The sequence below is a fragment of the Schistocerca serialis genome, chromosome 5, assembly GCF_023864345.2.
Source record: "Schistocerca serialis cubense isolate TAMUIC-IGC-003099 chromosome 5, iqSchSeri2.2, whole genome shotgun sequence".
NCBI classification, from domain to species: domain Eukaryota; kingdom Metazoa; phylum Arthropoda; class Insecta; order Orthoptera; family Acrididae; genus Schistocerca; species Schistocerca serialis.
The window spans coordinates 764,878,961-764,901,964 of record NC_064642.1 but is presented as its reverse complement, the minus strand read 5'-3'; the positions used below and the strand labels follow the sequence as shown (position 1 = coordinate 764,901,964).

General features: G+C 42.9%; 1 pseudogene; it reads left to right on the top strand.

Moving 5' to 3' along the window:
- The first annotated feature begins 2,715 nt into the window (after positions 1-2,715).
- Positions 2,716-2,833, top strand: LOC126482806 (5S ribosomal RNA; annotated as a pseudogene).
- Positions 2,834-23,004: the final 20,171 nt, after the last annotated feature.

Genomic DNA, 23,004 nt, shown 5'->3' with positions numbered 1-23,004 from the left:
ATTTTTTGATTATGTATCTGATTACCATCGACATATTTCTTGCTCTTAGCGAATCCTTATTTATATTAGTCAGCATTGATGCCGGCCGGTGTGGCCGAGCAGTTCTAGGCGCTTCAGTCTGGAACCGCTAGACCACTACGGTCGCAGGTTCGAATCCTGCCTCTGGCATGGATGTGTGTGATGTCCTTATGTTAGTTAGGTTTAAGTAGTTCTAAGTTCTAGGGGACTGATGACCTAAGATGTTTAGTCCCATGGTGCTCAGAGCATGCTTTCTTTCAGCATGGATCATAATCAATAAATCGATTCACTAATAACTGCATACAGCTTCATTTCATCAGTGTAAGGGTGGAGAACGGTCTACTTCGGCAACCTTAGACGTATAAACGTAATATTATAAAATATTTAAAACAATGTAGTATTCGTTGTTTTCTGCAATGATGGCTACTGTGCAGTGTCAATACCGGACATACGGTTTATGGTGTATTATAGAATCATTTATCACTCAGTATGTGTGAACATTTGTGGAAGAATGAAGGGTTTAACAATAAACTTACCTGTGATCACGGTTGGTAATTTTTTATACGATGTCTTGCATTCCGAAGATTCACTTAATACTCTTGCATTTATTGTACTACCCTCCCTTGCATCGTTTCAGATTCTTGAAATGTGTGATATGTTAGTCGTTGGCTCCGCCATGTACGCTACTTACGATCCAGCTACCAGAGTTCAGGTGCGGCTGTCCTTCTGCCGCCTGTAAACGCCCTGCTGGTAAAACCCGGTCGTTCGGTCAAGTTACTCTTCTCATTGCCAGTAGGTCCATCCCGTACCAGCTCATCCACTTTAGCGGTATTGTTATGTTCCACTGTAGCCTAACTCGTTGAGTTATAGTCTTCTGTTGCAAGCGTTACCGAGCTGAAACTAGACCTCAACCACTCAACAAACATTATCTACTTGTTATGTTCAATTCTAGTCAAGTGCTTCCTACACTCGGTTATGTTATAACGATGAGAAGAATATTATAAACCGTAGCTGAAAACATTGTAAGTGGTATTTCTTTCATTAGGTCGCTTAGACAAGCACTTACTCACGATGTGATTTGTCAGATTACATTGCAGATTCAGTTTTCTCTTATGCTCTTCGTTTGAGAGATTCGAAACCAGTCATATGAAAACACTCGAAATTGTTTAAAGCCATATTGACTTTTAACTTCTGAGGTACAGACCTCATCTTCACCCAACAATGACAGTGCAGAAGCGTCTAACAAGGGTACAACAGCTTTAATATCTGTCTGTTCATTCATTAAATACTTTATGTTTTGTCCTTTTAACCTGAAGGTGATGTGCCTCGACACATGTTGCTTTAAGAAAATCAATAATAAGTTGTAACCGGAAGCAGTCTCAGTAAAGCCTCTTCATACTCGAGACGATGATTATAATTCGATGTTTGCACATACAATGCAGTGTTAACGGCCTAGCGAACCATCGTTGTTCCGTCTAACTACAACGTCCAGAAATTGCGGACAACAATTTTGTCTTTTTGTACAAAGAATTTAATACTGTTGATGGAGTTGATAGGCTGCAAAAAGCTCGATGAGGCCACACTATGTCAATACCGTCACCATACCTCAATAAAGCCTTTGGTATAACGTTTAGGGAGACTGTTGTCTCTCCTATTCACAAGTGTTCACTTCTTCCTCGCGTCTCCTCCCTTCGCACATAATTTACTGCACCCGCCAGAGTCGTCGACTCACTCATCCGGACTGCTCGAGAGGCTGAGGACCCGCCGTCTTTTGTCCTCCCTACCTGCGAGTGGTAATGTTAGGCGATACCCTCCTGGGACCAGCTGTCAGCCATGGTGCACCTCGTACAATGCAGCGTTCCAGACGTAACTGGACGAGCCGACCAGACGCCAAGTACAGCCGGCTAGCTTAGCACTGTCACACCGTGCTCTAGTCGAGCTCATCAACGCTCACTATTTGCACCACTTTCTTTTAATTGGTCACTGTTTCGACATATTTGGTACTGTCTGTTTGTTGCTGTCCTCCAGGCAATTTATAAGGGGAATCTGTTTTTTAATTGCACGTTGAAAAGTGTCTATGGACGGTGTACTACATAAATTTCCATTATTGTAGCAGTCGACACCAGCCTTTCTAAAACGTCTCGATAATAGCTTATATCAGAATTACGCGAAAAATATCATCACATACAAGTAATTGTTTTATGCAACATAAGTTGTAACAAATAAAAGAATGTATTTTTAACAACATTTGTGTACAATAAATATGTTTCACATCTCATAACATAGGTTCTTCATCATCATGCTCATTTATTTTAAAGTAAAGTAAGTAATTAAGAAGAAAAGCGATGATCCAATGTTTCGTTTGTAGGGTCTGTTAAACATGCGCCATGTAATCAATATGTTCCAGAAATTATCAAAACTTTATTAAAGATGTTTCACTTTAATGTGAAAATGTGAAATGATGGTGGTATATTTAATCCTGTTCTCTGCGTGCCAGACAAGCATGTATTCAGCAAGAATGTGAGTAAAGACATCACTGACATAATTTCGGCGTATAAAGACCTCAACTGTAAATAATGCTAAGGGGAAAGGATGATTATTTCGAGAAGTGCACAGTAAAGTTTCAATAATATCTGATAAATAAGATATTTGAAGTATATCCACTGTGATTTATTAGTTCAGGTAACTCATTATCTGGGCAACGGCCTTTCCGCGGTGGATACACCGGTTCCCGTCCGATCATCGAAGTTAAGCGCTGTCGGGCGTGGCCGGCACTTGGATGGGTGACCATCCGGGCCGCCACTCGCTGTTGCCATTTTTCGAGGTACACTCAGCCTCGTGGTGCCAATTGAGGAGCTACTCGACCGAACGGTAGCAGCTCCGGTCAAAGAAGACCATCGTAACGACCAGGAGAGCGATGTGCTGACCACACGGCCGTCCTATCCGCATCCTTATCTGAGGATGACACGGCGGCCGGATGGTCCCGATGGGCCGCTTGTGGCCTGAAGACCGAGTGCTAACTGATTATTTACAGTATTTCTACAGTGACGATATATTTTCAAATCGTAAATTGTATCCAATGTTTTGTTCATTAAAATGCGTTACTTGCCAACTAAGTGCACTTAGAATGGCTTAACACCGATTTACTACCGTTTACTTATTGGGTGAGGTACAAAAATGTTACTGTGACACCTCTCAAAAATAGAAATTTTAAAGGTCCAAACTGTTTCTCTTTATGATACTGAGATTTGTATTACCAATTTTGGCAATAATAAAGTACAAGAACGTCAAAAATTAATCTGTGAGTCAGCACAATATGTAATTAATTTTATTGTCGCCTTACTATAGCAGGTGGAGAAGGATAGTCCTTAACATTTCTGCCATCACACTGTCACGTAAATTCACGTAATCTATGGTAAGGGACACAACATCGTTTTCTTACTTAAAGAATTACTAAAATTTACTTGATTAAAAACAACTTTTGGAGCTCATTTGCTGTCCAGGAATATATTCAGGATCTTTATCTGATATGTAGTTATCCACATGATCATCGGATCTGTACAAGTCGTCCCTGAAAGGCATTTTCCTGTCATGAACCCGCACACGCTACTACTACTGTTACTCCTCCTCCTATTACTACGACTACGACTACTACTACTAACAGTACTAGTAGCAGTCGTGTTTACGGCGACTAACAGCGTTTATATGCACACGTCCCGACGAATTTGCCATTAGTGAGAATCTGAAATTAGAGACAGAGCTGCCATTTATTGGTTTAGTGTGGAAATATCAAGTAATATGAATAAAGTAAACCACGTACCATGTTTTATATGTAACAACCCTTTTATCATAAACTGTTCCTTACCGTTGTTTACAGCCGACGTCTTCATATTACCTTCTTAATGTGCACACTAAAACAAATAAATCTTTCAGGACAGCGACAAATTTCAACACATAATCTCCCTGACACACGCAGCGAATAGGTCTCACGACAGTCTAAAGGAATCATGGGGACAGATCATTTTTCATGTCCACCGGACAATTAAATTAATGAAGCCACAACATCGCAAATATCAGTAAATTTTAAGGCCGTTACGTTCAAATTTCGGCTGCAGACACTCTGTTGTGTAGGGGTACCAATTTCTCCCTCGCTCGCTCGCTGACTTCGCGCTGCAGCAGGTGAGTCAACCATGACATCAGGAGGTTGGGCTGCCCTGCTGGCTGGAAGTCTCTGGAACCGTCTTCACTGCCACCACCAGTAAAGCTGACGATAGGAACCTTCTTTAAGATTTCATCGGATTTCTCTAATTAGTACTCGCCAGGGAATGGGCGATTTATCGCTAGTGTTTTATGGTATTTCCATGTCTGTCTCTTTTCCTACAGCAAAATAACTGCGTGCTTGGTAATTCAGAATTTCGTTCCAATTCCAAAACAAAACTGCCTCGCATTTATTCTATTTTAGACAAATAAGTACTTAGGCAGTATGCCTATTAGTGTTGTGTCAACGTATAAACAAGAAAGATTCTACTAGATTTTAAGGTCACTCTCAAGGGGAGGCCACGACGTTTGGAATGCGAATTTACTGCAAACTTCGTACACTCGTAGTATTCCATGAGGACAACAAAATGTGTAAGCATTAGCGCGTACTTCTCAAGCGTTATTGAGAAAATCGCAAGATAATTTTAGTCGTCAAATACGTACCTGTGCGTGGCCATTTTCACCACGAAGCGGCGGCAGCCGAGTGGTTAGCGTTCAAGCCCCGTAATCACTGGATCGAGTCCAGTTCGTCTGTTTTTTTTTTTATTTTCAACACAGTTATTTTCTTTACTATTTATATTACAATTTATATAATGGGGAATATACGTGTAATCGGATGAACTTTTATTAAATTTACAATTTTATTTGGCAGTCTACAAATTTTTATTATCACAGATAATGTAATATTCATAACTATCGACTAGTAAACGACCAAACGTATAAAGTGATACTGAAAATGTATGCTTGTCCGTGATTTGAGAAATCCCTTATACGTGGAAGGAGTCCGAAACGACTTGTTACTTCCAAGTTTTGACCGGCACAGACGGCTTTCGACAAATGTACAATTAATCGTCGCTTTCGACATTAAAAGTTGCAGGATGGTATTTTTCGTAAAAACATGGAAAACATAAAGTTAAACGGCACCAGTTGCATTGAATAAATGCTATGTTTCCGCATACGCAAGGTCGTGTGACGTTTTCCTTGGAAAAACAATTCTCGTTAACATTTTCAAGAACCTCTCTTTCAGACGATAATTTGGAAGCAAACGATGCATTACGCAGTATTTCCTTAAAAATCGGTGCTGATAATTGGATATGCAGTATGAGTGTACTTTAATAGCGTCTTCCGAGAAGCGATTTCTCGTTCCCTTTCGATTAAATACGAACAGTTTTGAAGACACGGACAAGCATACATTTTCAGTATCACTTCATGTGTTTGGTCGTTTATTACTCCAAAGTTATGAATATTATATTTCACACGCGAGGGGTCCCGTGGTCTAGGGGTAGCGTCTTTGATTCATAATCAAAGCGTCTTCGGTCCCGGGTTCGATCCCTGCCACTGCCTAAATTTTGATAAATAATCAGCATTGGCGGCCGAAGACTTCCGGCATAAGAAGTCACCCTCATTCTGCCAACGGCCTTGTCAAAGAGGGCGGAGGAGCGGATAGAGGTTCAGGGCACTCTCTTGTCCTAGGGATGGGAAATTGCCCCTAAAGGCGGAAGAATCAGCAATGATCAACGACATGAGGATGCAGAAGGCAATGGAAACCACTGGATTAAAGACACGTAACGTGTATCCACAGGACATGTGGCCTGTAATTGAAGAAGTGTCATGATGATCTCTCCATTGGCAAAAGATTCCGGAATAGTCCCCTTTTCGGATCTCCGGGAGGGGACTGCCAAGGGGGAGGTTACCATGAGAAAAAGATTGAATAATCTACGAAAGAATAACGTTCTACGAGTCGGGGCGTGGAATGTCAGAAGCTTGAATGTGGTAGGGAAACTAGAAAAAATGAAAAGGGAAATGCAAAGGCTCAATCTAGATATAGTAGGGGTCAGTGAAGTGAAGTGGAAGGAAGCCATGGATTTCTGGTCAGATGAGTATCGGGTAATATTAACAGCAGCAGAAAATGGTATAACAGGTGTAGGATTCGTTATGAATAGGAAGGTAGGGCAGAGGGTGTGTTACTGTGAACAGTTCAGTGACCGGGTTGTTCTAATCAGAATCGACAGCAGACCAACACCGACAACGATAGTTCAGGTATACATGCCGACGTCGCAAGCTGAAGATGAACAGATAAAGAAAGTGTATGAAGATATTGAAAGGGTAATGCAGTATGTAAAGGGGGACGAAAATCTAATAGTCATGGGCGACTGGAATGCAGTTGTAGGGGAAGGAGTAGAAGAAAAGATTACAGGAGAATATGGGCTTGAGACAAGGAATGAAAAAGGAGAAAGACTAATTGAGTTCTGTAACAAGTTTCAGCTAGTAATAGCGAATATCCTGTTCAAGAATCACAAGAGGAGGAGGTATACTTGGAAAAGGCCGGGAGATACGGGAAGATTTCAATTAGATTACATCATGGTCAGATAGAGATTCCGAAATCAGATACTGGATTGTAAGGCGTACCCAGGAGCAGATATAGACTCAGATCACAATATAGTAGTGATGAAGAGTAGCTTGAAGTTCAAGACATTAGTCAGGAAGAATCAATACGCAAAGAAGTGGGATACGGAAGTACTAAGGAATGACGAGATACGTTCGAAGTTCTCTAACGCTGTAGATACAGCAATAAGGAATAGCGCAGTAGGCAGTACAGTTGAAGAGGAATGGACATCTCTAAAAATGGCCATCACAGAAGTTGGGAAGGAAAACATAGGTACAAAGAAGGTAGCTGCGAAGAAACCATGGGTAACAGAAGAGATACTTCAGTTGATTGACGAAAGGAGGAAGTACAAACATGTTCCGGTAAAATCAGGAATACAGAAATACAAGTCGCTGAGGAATGAAATAAATAGGAATTGCTGGGAAGCTAAGACGAAATGGCTGCAGGAAAAATGTGAAGACATCGAAAAAGATATGACTGTCGGAAGGACAGACTCAGCATACAGGAAAGTCAAAACAACCTTTGGTGACATTAAAAGCAACGGTGGTAACATTAAGAGTGCAACGGGAATTCCACTGTTAAATGCAGGGGAGAGAGCAGATAGGTGGAAAGAATACATTGAAAGGCTCTATGAGGGTGAAGATTTGTCTGACGTGATAGAAGAAGAAACAGGAATCGATTTAGAAGAGATAGGGGATCCAGTATTAGAATCGGAATTTAAAAGAGCTTTGGAGGACTTACGGTCAAATAAGGCAGAAGGGATAGATAACATTCCATCAGAATTTCTAAAATCATTGGGGGAAGTGGCAACAAAACGACTATTCACGTTGGTGTGTAGAATATATGAGTCTGGCGAGATACCATCTGACTTTCGGAAAAGCATCATCCACACAATTCCGAGAACGGCAAGAGCTGACAAGTGCGAGAATTATCGCACAATAAGCTTAACAGCTCATGCATCGAAGCTGCTTACAAGAATAATATACAGAAGATTGGAAAAGAAAATTGAGAATGCGCTAGGTGACGATCAGTTTGGCTTTAGAAAAAATAAAGGGACGAGAGAGGCAATTCTGACGTTACGGCTAATAATGGAAGCAAGGCTAAAGAGAAATCAAGACACTTTCATAGGATTTGTCGACGTGGAAAAAGCATTCGACAATATAAAATGGTGCAAGCTGTTCGAGATTCTGAAACAGGTAGGGGTAAGCTGTAGGGAGAGACGGGTCATATACAATATGTACAAAAACCAAGAGGCAATAATACGAGTGGACTATCAAGAACGAAGTGCTCGTATTAAGAAGGGTGTAAGACAAGGCTGCAGCCTTTCGCCCCTACTCTTCAATCTGTACATCGAGGAAGCAATGATGGAAATAAAAGAAAGGTTTAGCAGTGGAATTAAAATACAAGGTAAAAGGATATCAGTGATACGATTCGCTGATGACATTGCTATCCTGAGTGAAAGTGAAGAAGAATTAAATGATCTGCTGAACGGAATGAACAGTCTAATGAGTACACAGCATGGTTTGAGAGTAAATCGGAGAAAGACGAAGGTAATGAGAAGTAGTAGAAATGAGAACAGCGAGAAACTTAACATCAGGATTGATGGTCACGAAGTCAATGAAGTTAAGGAATTCTGCTACCTAGGCAGTAAAATAACCAATGACGGACGGAGCAAGGAGGACATCAAAAGCATACTCGCTATGGCAAAAAAGGCATTTCTGACCAAGAGAAGTCTACTAATATCAAATACCGGCCTTAATTTGAGGAAGAAATTTCTGAGGATGTACGTCTGGAGTACAGCATTGTATGGTAGTGAAACATGGACTGTGGGAAAACCGGAACAGGAGAGAATCGAAGCATTTGAGATGTTGTGCTATAGACGAATGTTGAAAATTAGGTGGACTGATAAGGTAAGGAATGAGGAGGTTCTACCCAGAATCGGAGAGGAAAGGAATATGTGGAAAACACTGATAAGGAGAAGGGACAGGATGATAGGACATCTGCTAAGACATGAGGGAATGACTTCCATGGTACTAGAGGGAGCTGTAGAGGGCAAAAACTGCAGAGGAAGGCAGTGATTGGAATACGTCAAGCAAATAATTGAGGACGTAGGTTGCAAGTGCTACTCTGAGATGAAGAGGTTAGCACAGGAAAGGAATTCGTGGCGGGCCGCATCAAACCAGTCAGTAGACTGATGACAAAAAAAAAAAAAAAAACATTCACTCGTATTTCCGGCTTGAACACCAACCACTTTAAAAAAAAATATTTTGTTCGTTGAATTTGTTCAAGGCTGACGTCCGATGATACCCGTTCAGTTTGTTCGATGATCTGTTCGCTCAGTTTTTTTTTAGAAAGAGTTGCTAACGGTCTGATCGAAGACGCTGAGCTACCGTGACGGCACCACTCCGCTGCCGCAGCTTCATGGTAAAAATGGCCACGCACTGATATATATTTGACGACCTAAATTATCTTGCTATTTTTTCAGTAACGCTTGAGAAGTACGCGCTACTGCTTACACATTTTGTTGTCCTCATGGAGTACTACGAGTGTACGAAGTTTGCAGTAAATCCGCGTTCCAAACGTCGTGGCCTCCCCGTGTCAGCGACGACAGATATTTATGACTGTATAAAACCGTTACGAGTTTTGTGTCTTAGGTTGAGAGCCTCCCTTGGTATTTATCAGGATTATTGCGGGCATGAAGCGCAGAAATACGTGAACTTTGTTAACCATCATCACTTTATTCCTGTAAGAACAAAAAAGTTTAGCATCGCCCCAGTTCCCAGAACTCCTGAAGACAGGCGTCGACTGTGGACACTATATCACAGACACAGTCCCTTTGACTGTTCAGAGATGTCACTAACTCCGCCCAAAGATGTAAACAACCATGCATGAGGATCGCCTATTAGACGCAGGGGTTCGCCAGCCGATCAGTTCCCACCAGGAAGGAGGTACACGGGTCGAGTTGTCAGTAGTTCAACAACGCCTAGACTGTCAATACCGCGGTTCGATCCCGTCCGCACTGTTTCCAAAGCGATGTTGTTCGGACGTGCAGGAGATACAGAGAGACAGGAACTGTCGAGGACATGCCTCGCTCAGGCCGCCCAAGGGCTACTACTGCAATGGATGACCGCTACCTACGGATTATGGCTCGGAGAAACCCTGATAGCTACGCGACCACGTTAAATAATACTTTTCGTGCAGCCACAGGACGTCGTGTTACGAATCAAACTGTGCGCAATAGGCTGCATGATGCGCAACTTCACTTCCGAAGTCCATGGCGAGGTCCATCTTTGCAACCACGACACTACGCAGCGCGGTACAGATGGGCCCAACAACATGCTGAATGGACACCTCAGGATTGGTATCACGTTCTCTTCATCAATACGTGTCGCATATGCCTACAACCAGACAATCGTGGGAGACGTGTTTGGACGCAACCCGCCCTAGACACACTGTCCAGCGAATGCAGCAAGGTGAAGGTTCCCTGCTGTTATGTGGTGGCATTATGTGGGGCCGACGTACGTCGCTGATGGTCATAGAAGGCGCCGTAACCGCTGTACGATACGTGAATGCCATCCTCAGACCGATAGTGCCACCATATCATAACAATACTGGAGAGGCATTCGTCTTCATAGACGACAATTCGCGGCCCCATCGTGCACATCTTGTGAAACGCTTCCTTAAGGGTAACGACATCGTTCGACTAGAATGCCCAACATGTTCTCCAGACATTAAACCTATCAAAAATGCCTGGGATAGATTGAAAAGGGCTGTTTATGGACGTCGTGACCCACCAACTACTCTGAGGGGTCCACGCCGAATCGCCGTTGAGCAGTGGGACTAGCTGGACCAACAGTGACTTTATGAACTTGTGGATATTATGCCACGACGAATACAGGCATGCATCAATGCAAGAGTACGTGCTATTGGGTATTAGAAGTACCGGTGTGTACAGCAATCTGGACACCACCTCTGAAGGTCTCCCTGTATGGTGGTACAACATGCGATGTGTGGTTATCATGAGCAATAAAAAGGGCGAAAATCTACATCTACATCTACATTTATGCTCCGCAAGCCACCCAACGGTGTGTGGCGAAGGGCACTTTACGTGCCACTGTCATTACCTCCCTTTCCTGTTCCAGTCGCGTATGGTTCGTGGGAAGAACGACTGTCTGAAAGCCTCCGTGCGCGCTCTAATCTCTCTAATTTTACATTCGTGATCTCCTCGGGAGGTATAAGTAGGGGGAAGCAATATATTCGATACCTCATCCAGAAACGCACCCTCTCGAAACCTGGCGAGCAAGCTACACCGCGATGCAGAGCGCCTCTCTTGCAGAGTCTGCCATTTGAGTTTATTAAACATCTCCGTAACGCTCTCACGGTTACCAAATAACCCTGTGACGAAACGCGCCGCTCTTCTTTGGATCTTCTCTATCTCCTCCGTCAACCCGATCTGGCACGGATCCCACACTGATGAGCAATACTCAAGTATAGGTCGAACGAGTGTTCTGTAAGCCACCTCCTTTGTTGATGGACTATATTTTCTAAGGACTCTCCCAATGAATCTCAACCTGGTACCCACCTTACCAACAATTAATTTTATATGATCATTCCACTTCAAATCGTTCCGCACGCATACTTCCAGATATTTTACAGAAGTAACTGCTACCAGTGTTTGTTCCGCTATCATATAATCATACAATAAAGGATCCTTCTTTCTATGTATTCGCAATACATTACATTTGTCTATGTTAAGGGACAGTTGCCACTCCCTGCACCAACTGCCTATCCGCTGCAGATCTTCCTGCATTTCGCTACAATTTTCTAATGCTGCAACTTCTCTGTATACTACAGCATCATCCGCGAAAAGCCGCATGGAACTTCCGACACTATCTACTAGGTCATTTATATATATTGTGAAAAGCAATGGTCCCATAACACTCCCCTGTGGCACGCCAGAGGTTACTTTAACGTCTGTAGACGTCTCTCCATTGATAACAACATGCTGTGTTCTGTTTGCTAAAAACTCTTCAATCCAGCCACACAGCTGGTCTGATATTCCGTAGGCTCTTACTTTGTTTATCAGGCGACAGTGCGGAACTGTATCGAACGCCTTCCGGAAGTCAAGAAAAATAGCATCTACCTGGGAACCTGTATCTAATATTTTCTGGGTCTCATGAACAAATAAAGCGAGTTGGGTCTCACACGATCGCTGTTTCCGGAATCCATGTTGATTCCTACCTAGTAGATTCTGGGTTTCCAAAAACGACATGATACTCGAGCAAAAAACATGTTCTAAAATTCTACAACAGATCGACGTCAGAGATATAGGTCTATAGTTTTGCGCATCTGCTCGACGACCCTTCTTGAAGACTGGGACTACCTGTGCTCTTTTCCAATCATTTGGAACCCTCCGTTCCTCTAGAGACTTACGGTACACAGCTGTTAGAAGGGGGGCAAGTACTTTCGCGTACTCTGTGTAGAATCGAACTGGTATCCCGTCAGGTCCAGTGGACTTTCCTCTATTGAGTGATTCCAGTTGCTTTTCTATTCCTTGGACACTTATTTCGATGTCAGCAATTTTTTCGTTTGTGCAAGGATTTAGAGAAGGAACTGCAGTGCGGTCTTCCTCTGTGAAACAGCTTTGGAAAAAGGTGTTTAGTATTTCAGCTTTACGCGTGTCATCCTCTGTTTCATTGCCATCATCATCCCGGAGTGTCTGGATATGCTGTTTCGAGCCACTTACTGATTTAACGTAAGACCAGAACTTCCTAGGACTTTCTGTCAAGTCGGTACATAGAATTTTACTTTCGAATTCACTGAACGCTTCACGCATAGCCCTCCTTACGCTAACTTTGACATCGTTTAGCTTCTGTTTGTCTGAGAGGTTTTGGCTGCGTTTAAACTTGGAGTGAAGCTCTCGTTGCTTTCGCAGTAGTTTCCTAACTTTGTTGTTGTACCACGGTGGGTTTTTCCCGTCCCTCACAGTTTTACTCGGCACGTACCGGTCTAAAACGCATTTTACGATTGCCTTGAACTTTTTCCATAAACACTCAACATTGTCAGTGTCGGAACAGATATTTTCGTTTTGATCTGTTAGGTAGTCTGGAATCTGCCTTCTATTACTCTTGCTAAACAGATAAACCTTCCTCCCTTTTTTTATATTCCTATTAACTTCCATATTCAGGGATGCTGCAACGGCATTATGATCACTGATTCCCTGTTCTGCACTTAAAGAGTCGAAAAGTTCGGGTCTGTTTGTTATCAGTAGGTCCAAGATGTTATCTCCACGAGTCGATTCTCTGTTTAATTGCTCGAGGTAATTTTCGGATAGTGCACTCAGTATAAGGTCACTCGATGCTCTGTCCCTACCACCCGTCCTAAACATCTGAGTGTCCCAGTCTATATCTGGTAAATTGAAATATCCACCTAAGACTATAACATGCTGAGAAAATTTATGTGAAATGTATTCCAAATTTTCTCTCAGTTGTTCTGCCACTAATGCTGCTGAGTCGGGAGGTCGGTAAAAGGAGCCAATTATTAACCTAGCTCGGTTGTTGAGTATAACCTCCACCCATAATAATTCACAGGAACTATCCACTTCTACTTCACTACAGGATAAACTACTACTAACAGCGACGAACACTCCACCACCGGTTGCATGCAATCTATCCTTTCTAAACACCGTCTGTACCTTTGTAAAAATTTCGGCAGAATTTATCTCTGGCTTAAGCCAGCTTTCTGTATCTATAACGATTTCAGCTTCGGTGCTTTCTATCAGCGCTTGAAGTTCTGGTACTTTACCAACGCAGCTTCGACAGTTGACAATTATAATACCGATTGCTGCTTGGTCCCCGCATGTCCTGACTTTGCCCCGCACCCGTTGAGGCTGTTGCCCTTTCTGTACTTGCCCAAGGCCATCTAACCTAAAAAACCGCCCAGCCCACGCCACACAACCCCTGCTACCCGTGTAGCCGCTTGTTGCGTGTAGTGGACTCCTGACCTATCCAGCGGAACCCGAAACCCCACCACCCTATGGCGCAAGTCGAGGAATCTGCAGCCCACACGGTCGCAGAACCGTCTCAGCCTCTGATTCAGACCAGATGTTTCTGTTGATCTCTATTCCAATTTTCTGTACAGGTTCCGGAACTCTCGGAACCGTTGTCAAGCAAAACTTTTTTTATGTCTGTGTATGAACGCGTTCACTACGCCGACCCGTCATAACTGTGTCTGTCGTCCTGACACGAAAAAATATGGATTTCTCAAGAGGCCATTGTGAGCCCAGAAAGAACGTAAATTCTGCGCTGAAACCACGCACGTTGGAAACAGATCTATCCGTGCAGGCGGCCAACGACGTTATGCCAGTAAGGCGTTGGGGGGGGGGGGGGGGGGGGGAGGCTCTCTGAGGCCGACGTGTCCTGACCCCGCAGTAGCACCAGCTCTTACAAGTAGTCGAACGACGCGGCTGCGTCTAAGTCTGTAACCTTTACAGGTGCTAATATCATGTATTTTGAGCGCCCCAAACTCAAATAGCTTAGGGTTTATCTCAACATTTTATTATTGTTGCAAATTTTTTATTGTGTAAGAAAATTCGCATCGATGGTAAAAGTTAACCAAAATGAGCTCTAATTTTACAGAATGCGTGCCGATACGGATTATGAGACACAGACAGTAGCACTTACATCGTGCGCAAGAAGTGAATTAGGTGTCGATAGATTTCAGCGTATAATTAACAAACAACATACATTGGAAACACTTTCTACTGCAAGCAGTACAGTTTCTTCAATAAATATAACACATCAACGTAAGTCAGTAGCCAGGGTAGAGCATACTAAGTTTTTGGGTGTACATACAGATGAGAATCTTAATTGGAAAATTCATATTTTGGAGCTCCTAAAGAGACTAGTTTCAGCAACTTTTGCAATTACAATAATTGCTACTTTTGAGGATACAGAAATTAGCAAGCTAACATACTTTGCATTCTTTCACTCTCTGATGTCATACGGAATAATATTTTGGGGTAACTCAACACTTAGTTGAGAACTATTCACTGCTCAAAAGAAAATGCTTGGAATAATGTGTGGGGGCTCGTAGTCACACATCTTGGAGGCATCTCTTTAAAAGGTTAGGAATTCTTACAACAGCCTCACAGTACATTTACTCAGCAGTGAAATTTGTGTTCAACAACATGCACCATTTTAAAAACAATAGTGACATTCATGATTGTAATACCAGAAGAAACTTACACTATCCTCTACTTAACCTGTCTTTGGCAAAGAATGGGGTAAAATATGCTACTGTAAAGCTTTTCGATGAATTACCAGATGAAATAAGATGTCTGACAGACAGCAGTAACACTTAAAAATAGATTGAAATCGTATCTCCTTGACAACTCCTTCTATACGACGGGTAAATTCTTGAATGGGAATAAATGAATCTGTAGGTATAATATATGCATTTTGTGCCATTTAAGGAAATGGGGCAGGTAATAAAAATTTTAAGCTTTTTTTTTTAAAAAAAAACTTGATTCATGTGTGCATTTGTTATACATTTATGCACTTGAAATGTTCCACATCATAACGGTTACCATGAGACTGATCAGTGGAACGCGTAAGTTAAATTCGCTTTATATGTTTCTGTAATTCATCTGTTTTTGACGATAAAGACTATTTTGGGTAAAACAAAGTGTCTTCCATAACACTACACGTTGAATGTTCAAATGTTCAAATGTGTGTGAATTTCTAAGGCACCAAACTGCTGAGGTCATCGATCTGTAGACTTACACACTACTTAATCTAACTTAAACCAACTTATGCTAAGAACAACACACAGACCCATGCCCAACGGAGGACTCGTACCTCCCGCGGTAGGGGCTGCGCAGTCCGTGACATGGACTACACGTTGAAATCCCATTTTGTCGACTATAGGGGTGCGCTAAACAGAAGAACGACAGAAGTGTACAATGATATACAATAGCACAACGCCACAGCTTAGCAATGGAAGAACAGGTGGAAAATTATTAAAATACAGAGTGACAAAAACTGTAGCATGCAGAATTCTGTATGTAACAGTTACGTAGAGTTGAAAGGATTAGGACGGCATTAAGGCAACAAAAAGTCTGATGAGGAAGAGCATGTAAAAGAGAAAGAGAGAGAGAGAGAGACAGCGTTAGTTTCAGGAACAGAACTGCAGACCCACAGTTGGGGCAGACATTGACGGACATTTCGTATTAGTCAAAATGTACCGTTGGCAGTGCAGTGCTTCAGACTAGCAGTGCTGCAAACGCTGTCAAACGAACTGAAAACGCGTGCGTCACTGAGCAGAGACCTCGACACACCGTCCTCACACAGTTCATTCACCGCTCAATTCGCTTGGCTGTTACACATCCGCCCCTACGTACAACACACACTCTTACGCCTCTCTAGGCCAATTTCGCTTTGTTCCGCAACGGCAGGTCAGCGGCCTTGTCCAACAGCGAGAATCCGCAAGCGTACTCGCGTCAGAGCGGTATGTAAAATTTCGCCCCGCCTCAGCTGCACGTCTTTTATTGTGTGAAAGCTGGTTTTGAGACGAAAAGTTCGTTTTTATGTTTTATCTGCACTGAAGAGACAGTAGTCATGGGACACAAATACGCGCGTACACCGATGGCAGCATTATTGCGTGCACAGAGGATAAAAGGGCAGTGCTTTGGCGAATCTGTCATTGCAATCCGGTGATTAATGTGAAAAGGTTTCCAACGTGATTAAGGATACATAACGGGAATTAACGGACTCTGAACTCGGAACGGTAGTTGGAGCTAGACGCATGGAACATTTCATTTCGGAAATTCTGAGATGCACAGTGCCAACACTGTGTCGAGAATACCACATTTCAGGCATTACCTCTTACCACGGAAAACGCATTCCCCGATGGCCTTCACTTAACGATCGACAGCAGTGGCGATGGGGTATAGTTGTCAGTGCTAACAGACAAGTAAAACTGCGTGAAAATAACTTCTGAAATGAATGTAGGACGTACGACGTACGTATCCGGTAGGACAGTGCGGCGAAATTTCGCGTTAATGAGCCAGACGAGAGACGCGTGTGGCTTGCTGACAGCACGACATCGTCTGCAGCGCATCTCCTGAGTGCCTATTTTGTATCTTTCCGCCATTGCGCCGATCGTTTCGGTACTCAAGAGCACCGAACGGTCTAGTACTCGAATTAGAGCCCCTGCGTTATTCAGTATGCATTTCGGAAGCGGTACCGTTCGGGTCCAGAGAACCGAAGCGCTGTTGTCGGTTCGCGTCGCGCAAGCCAATCAAAACCAAGCGGCCGCAGATCCATGTACAGTGTGCTAATTGTAAGACGGCAGAGTTGCGAGGGGAGTGCGGGGAGAGGAGGAAGCAAGCATTGGCCGGCGAGGGGTGAGGAGTCGATGGGAGGGCGGCGGGGGGGGGGGGGGGGGGGGAGACGAGGCACGCCTACCAGTTGCAGTACTGGCACTACAAATTGCGCATCATGCTTACACGAAAGCAGACGAAAGGCTTGGAAGTAAAACTCGCTTTAAATGTTGTTCGTAAACGAAACTGAAATTGTCATGTACATTAAAATCTATATATATATATAAATGAATGTATCTATGTTTGTCTACTGTGCGCTCACAAATCATTTGGAAATGTACTGTAATATGAATGTGTTTCGAAATAATACAGTAACCAGTGGTGTTTCCATACAAAGCAATACAGTAGCAAGGAAAAATGAAATATAAGGTAATTCGGACGAAATAGGAGGCTCCTCCAAAGTGATCGCGAACAAAATATCTGAAGTGGAAACTCACCTTTTCTTGCCAGGCGTTTGTGGTGATACGCCAGGATGATTCTTGGAAAACTGTTTTGAATCTTCCAATGCTACGCATGCTTTGTCCTGTGTATGTAGCAGCTCTCACTGAAGATTTGTAAATGGGGTGAAGCAATTTTTTCTGCTCCCTTTCCCTTTCGCAGCATTCAATCACACGCAATATAATTTTGCGAGCATCGCTACGTAATACTGGTTTTCTTCTAACTGTAGGCTTACCGGTAGGGGTTGTTGGCGACTCCCGAGATGGGTCTTCACTCATTTTGATAATGTTTAGCACAACTGCACAATAAAAACACGCAGAACGGTACAGCGCAAAACAATAACGAAGCAGACGACAATGGCTACCTTGTACAACACAGTCAGCTACGTAATGTTGGCAGCAGTCGAAATTGCGTGCCTACCGAATCCTCCCGACGTTTACCGACTTCTACCGATTCAGGACTAGGGAGAGGTCTGCCACCTAAAAGTTTACACACTGTATGCGCACTGCAGCGCGCGCAGCGCCAAGAACACAAAGCGGCCAGCAGACGACACAGGCGCGCTGTTCTTCCAAGTACCGAAAATTGCGTTTACGTTGCCATAACAGTATCAGGCGCAGTATATCCATTTCCATGATTCTCAGCTGAAATGCACAGAAATTTTTACAGTTTCTATGACCGCATGTTTCCATGCATGCATAATAACGATAGCGTATTTGACTGTATTCTTCAGATTGTCGTAAATGCCACATTATGTCATCTTATTCTCATTCAAATTGACATTGTGTTTTGGATTTTACGTTTCGGAAAATGAGTTAGGAATAGTGTGTAGTACCACGAATAGCGTGTAGTACCACATTCTACTAATACATGTATAATAACACCCGAAAAATTGATTTTGAGAGTTTCAAAGAATAAGATGATAAACACAATGTTGTTATAACTCGCTCCTAGAGATCCAAATGATTAAGTAGCCCACTTACCTAAATGATACGTCAACGATTTGGGTCTTAAAATCAAAACTGAAAGAAAAAACGCATTTTCGAGAGCTCCTGCAGTTCTTTGAAGTTTATAACGCGCATCTCACGAATGAAAATGTTTCGTATATGGTGCTACAGTCTAAAAGTATTAAGTCAGAGATCTTTCATCTCTGTCTACTCTGGTTGAGGATTCGATCGCAGATAAATACTTGTGACAAGCAAGATTATGAAGATGACTGTTGCTAGTTACATTGCACATAATTTAAGTTGTGCTCTTAGATTCCTGTCTAACCGCATACGGTACTCGGAAATCGCTACATATTCGGAAAAAATGGTGAATTACTTCTGACAAGAAAAAATATAAAGGTCATTGTCGGTTGTTTCACTCACAGCAATTTCATATTTCGTATTTTAAATACACAGAAATCACGAAATCTTTACTGAGGAAGTGCGCTCTTACATGGAAGTAAAAAGTATACTGCAGAAAAATCTTAACTTACACGAATAACAATGTCTCAGAACGTGTTGCATATATGAAAAGGAAAAAAAAATTTTTGCACCCATCCGTGCATGGATCCATGTTCCTTCATACCGCATTCATGCACGCTAACCACTTGACCACAGCAAACAACGATAATGTTGTGCTCAGTTTTTGTACGTAGGCTGACTTCGTTGCCAAACAGTGCCACGTAAGGCATAATGTGTGATAGTTTGGAAGGTTTCCAATATCAGGCTTCACATAATTGCTTTCCATTGTTACTTGAAAGTTGTAAACACGTTTCGATAGTTACTAACTAAACCATTTGTGGAAAAAAAATACACAAAGTCACTAGTAACGTCAGTTCACACTCATGCAATATACGTAAGCAGAGCCGATGTCTTGATATTTAATGATCTTTAAATTCTTATTTGCATAAAAATAACACGTATCTTGAGAGAATGTTGACCAAAAACTTTTTTTGTTTGATGTAATCATTCACAGTAACAACCTAACCATATTTCTAACAAAGGGAAGTAGTCTATTATGAACTCATATTCCAACCGGATACGTCCTCAAGTGATTCTTTAGTAACACAATCACTAAATCAAAAGCTAAAACCGCTAAATATGTTTAAAATAACAAATTATAGGTGTACATAAACCACAGCTCACAGCTCACCGGTCGACAGGACCAGACCGAAATCCAAAAACTCTCGCTACAATTGTCGTAATATCGGTGGGAGGACCGTTCGGTAACAGGTCTCAGAAGCTTACTGAATAGGATATTTCGATAAAGAACCGAAACTGACGTTTCTACAGAGACTAACCTACTACACTGATCGGTATGAACTATACAGAATAGGGCCCCTGGACTCGTGACTATATCGATTGGACGCTAGACTACTGAAAAATCGTGACCTGGTCAGATTAGTCCTGATTTCATCTGGTAAGAGCTGATGGTAGGCTTCGAGTGTGGCGCAGACCTCACGATGCCATGGACCCAAGCTGTCAACAAGGCACTGTGCGAGTGGTGTGGGCTCCACAACGGTGTGGGCTTTGTTTACAGGGGATGGACTGCGTCCTCTGGAGCAACGGCTACGTGGACACCATTTTCAGCCATTCATGGACTTCATGTTCTCAAGCAACAATGATATTTTTATGGATGACAATGAGCCGTGACACTGTGGCACGACGTTTTGCCATTGGCTTGAGGAACATTCCGGACCATTCGAACAAATGATTTGGCCACCAGATCGCCCGACATTGAAGACACTGACTTTTTCAGTTATGGATGCCTAGAGAGGCAGCATTGTTCAACATATCTGCAGCGGACTACCACGACGAGCTGCTTCACTACACCAGGTATATTAGGAGATATCCCACTACTTTTGTCACCTTAGTGTAGAATGTACAGTAGAGATCAGGTCCTTATACCATCCAACTACCTTCTCTGCCTCGTGATGGCTGGGTGTTGTGTGATGTCCTTAGGTTAGTTAGGATTAAGTAGTTCTAAGTTCTAGGGGACTGATGACCATAGATGTTAAGTCCCATAGTGCTCAGAGCCATTTGAACCATTTGAACCATCCAACTACCCAAAGATAACATCAGATTAATTTAGTTAAAATGTAATACAGTAACGTAACTCACGAAGTGTCGTATACTAAATGAAACCTGATTGTTAGGGTGTCAGAGAGCGCACAGGATAAGGTTAAGGTTGTGGATGGGGCCGCAAACTGTTACTGTGAGTTGCACAATCAAACACATAACTTTATTTTTTTAAGAACCACTTTTTTACACCCAAAATCACACAGGAAACACAAGAACGGTTGAAGGCCTGGCTTAGAAATCAAAAGCAATTAAAAATAGAAGGTACAAATATTAAAAAAAACATGAAATGAAACAATTACCGGCTGAAGGCGTATACTACACGTCTGAAGGACAACTATAATTAAAGCACATTAGTAAAGAATTTTTCTAACCAAGAAAATTCCTTTTGAACTTACAACAGAACGGCTGGAGGCTGATTAAGGAAACCTTAACTTACGGCGCGGCTGAAGGCCACAGAAAAATCTGAAACAACGGCTGAATGCCTGGACAAGAAGTCAGATAATTCCGGGATATGAATGAAGTGGACAGCATTCGACTAGATGTTCAATTTTCTGTTCTTCTTGACTACATTCACACATTGGTGAACTGATCCAGCCCCATTTGTACCCGAAGTAGCTACAACAACCATGTCTAGTCCTTAACTTGTCGAGGTGGCACCAGAGGTTCCTCGCTAGGTCAGAACCTTTTGGCTTCTTTGTGGTATCAAGGTGATGGGCTCTTGTTCCCAATGTTTTCGTTGACCATTCATGCTTCCAGCTTTCATTTAGATCAAAACCATCCGCGATGAGATGTCCTGCAGTAACACTTGCTGGCCTTCTTGATCGCAATCTTTGCTGTGGCGGATGACAGAATTACTGGTGCGGTGGTAGAGAGGGTGATGCAGAGATTTTCTTGGCCTCCCTCAGTAGAGCTTGTTTCCGCTTGAAGTGAGGTGAAGGCATGTGACTCAGTACAGGTAACCAGTGGGACGGGGTTGATTTGCTGGAACCAGTAATACAGCGCATTGTGTCGTTCAGTTTTGTGTCTACCTACTTCACGTGTACACTTTCCAACCAGACAGGTGCACAGTACTCGGCAGCAGAGTACACAAGACTGATGCCAGTTAAACGCATACAGTCAGCAGAGGTTCCCCAGGTGGTACCACTGAGCTTATATAGTATGTTGTTCCGTGCAGCAACTTTGTGAGAGAGCTTGGTGACGTGCTTTTTGTAGCTCAGGATTCTATGTAGAGTGATTCCGAGATATTTTGGGGAAGGATTGTACCTCAACGTTTGTCCATTGAGCAGAACTGTTATAGTTCGCAGCACGATTCGTTAGGTGGAAACAAGAGACTTTAGTTTTGGATGTGCTTGGGATCAATCTCCAGGTCTAAAGAAAGTTGACATCTTCTCCAGATCCACCGTAAGAATTATTTGACCATCTTCGAAGTTACTGCTCTGTGCTACCAGTGTGATGTCATCAGCATAGATGAATTTAGTTGATGTTGTGGTTGGTAAATCGTTAATGTAGAAGTTGAATAGTGATGGGGCTAAAACAGATCCCTGTGGTAGTCCATTATTTAGTTTCCGTTTGTGGCTTTTAGAGCTGCCTAGAAACACTTCAAATTGCCTTTCACTAAGCATCCTGTATATTAGATCCACAGTTTCTGGACTTGGTACAACTTGCAGTAGCTTGTAGATCAGTCCCTGTCGCCAGACAGTGTCATACGCGGCTGTCAGGTCGATGAAGACAGGTGTTGATTTCAGATGGCCTTGAAAACCTTCTTCAATATAGGTAGTTAGGGCAAGAACTTGATCTGTGCAGCTGTGTCCTTGTCTGAAGCCAGCTTGTTCAGGAGGGGTGGCAGCCTCGACGAACGGTGCTATTCTGGTTAGGACGACTCGTTCCAAAAGTTTGAATGTACAACTGAGCAGTGCTATAGGGCGGTAGCTTTCAGGGCTGTCTTCAGGCTTGCCTGATCCGAGAGTGGCTATAACTTTCGACAATTTCAATTGTCTGGATAGACTGCATAGCAAAATTCACAAATAATAAGTCCGAAATTTCGTGGTCCATGAGGGTCGTCTTATACTTGTGGACTAAACTTTAATGTTGCACATGTCGTCTGTTTGTTGACTGGAACAATATAGGGAGATCGGAGCTAAAGTTTTAAAAAGCTGAAAAATTAGGACCACCCTAGGCCGCACGCGTAGCGTCGCTGACAAGCGGTGTGTGTGTGTGTGTGTGTGTGTGTGTGTGTGTGTAGGAGCGTTGGCATGAGCGTGCATGCTGTGCATGTTTACTGAAGCAAAGAAATTTTTATGGTAAGCTCCTATAGGACCAAACTGCTGAGGTCATCGGTCCCTAGACTTACACACTGCTTAAGCTCACTTAAACTAACTTACGCTAAGTACAGCACACACACTCATGGCCGAGGTAGGACTCAAACCTCCGACAGTGGAAGCCGCACGAATGGTGACAAG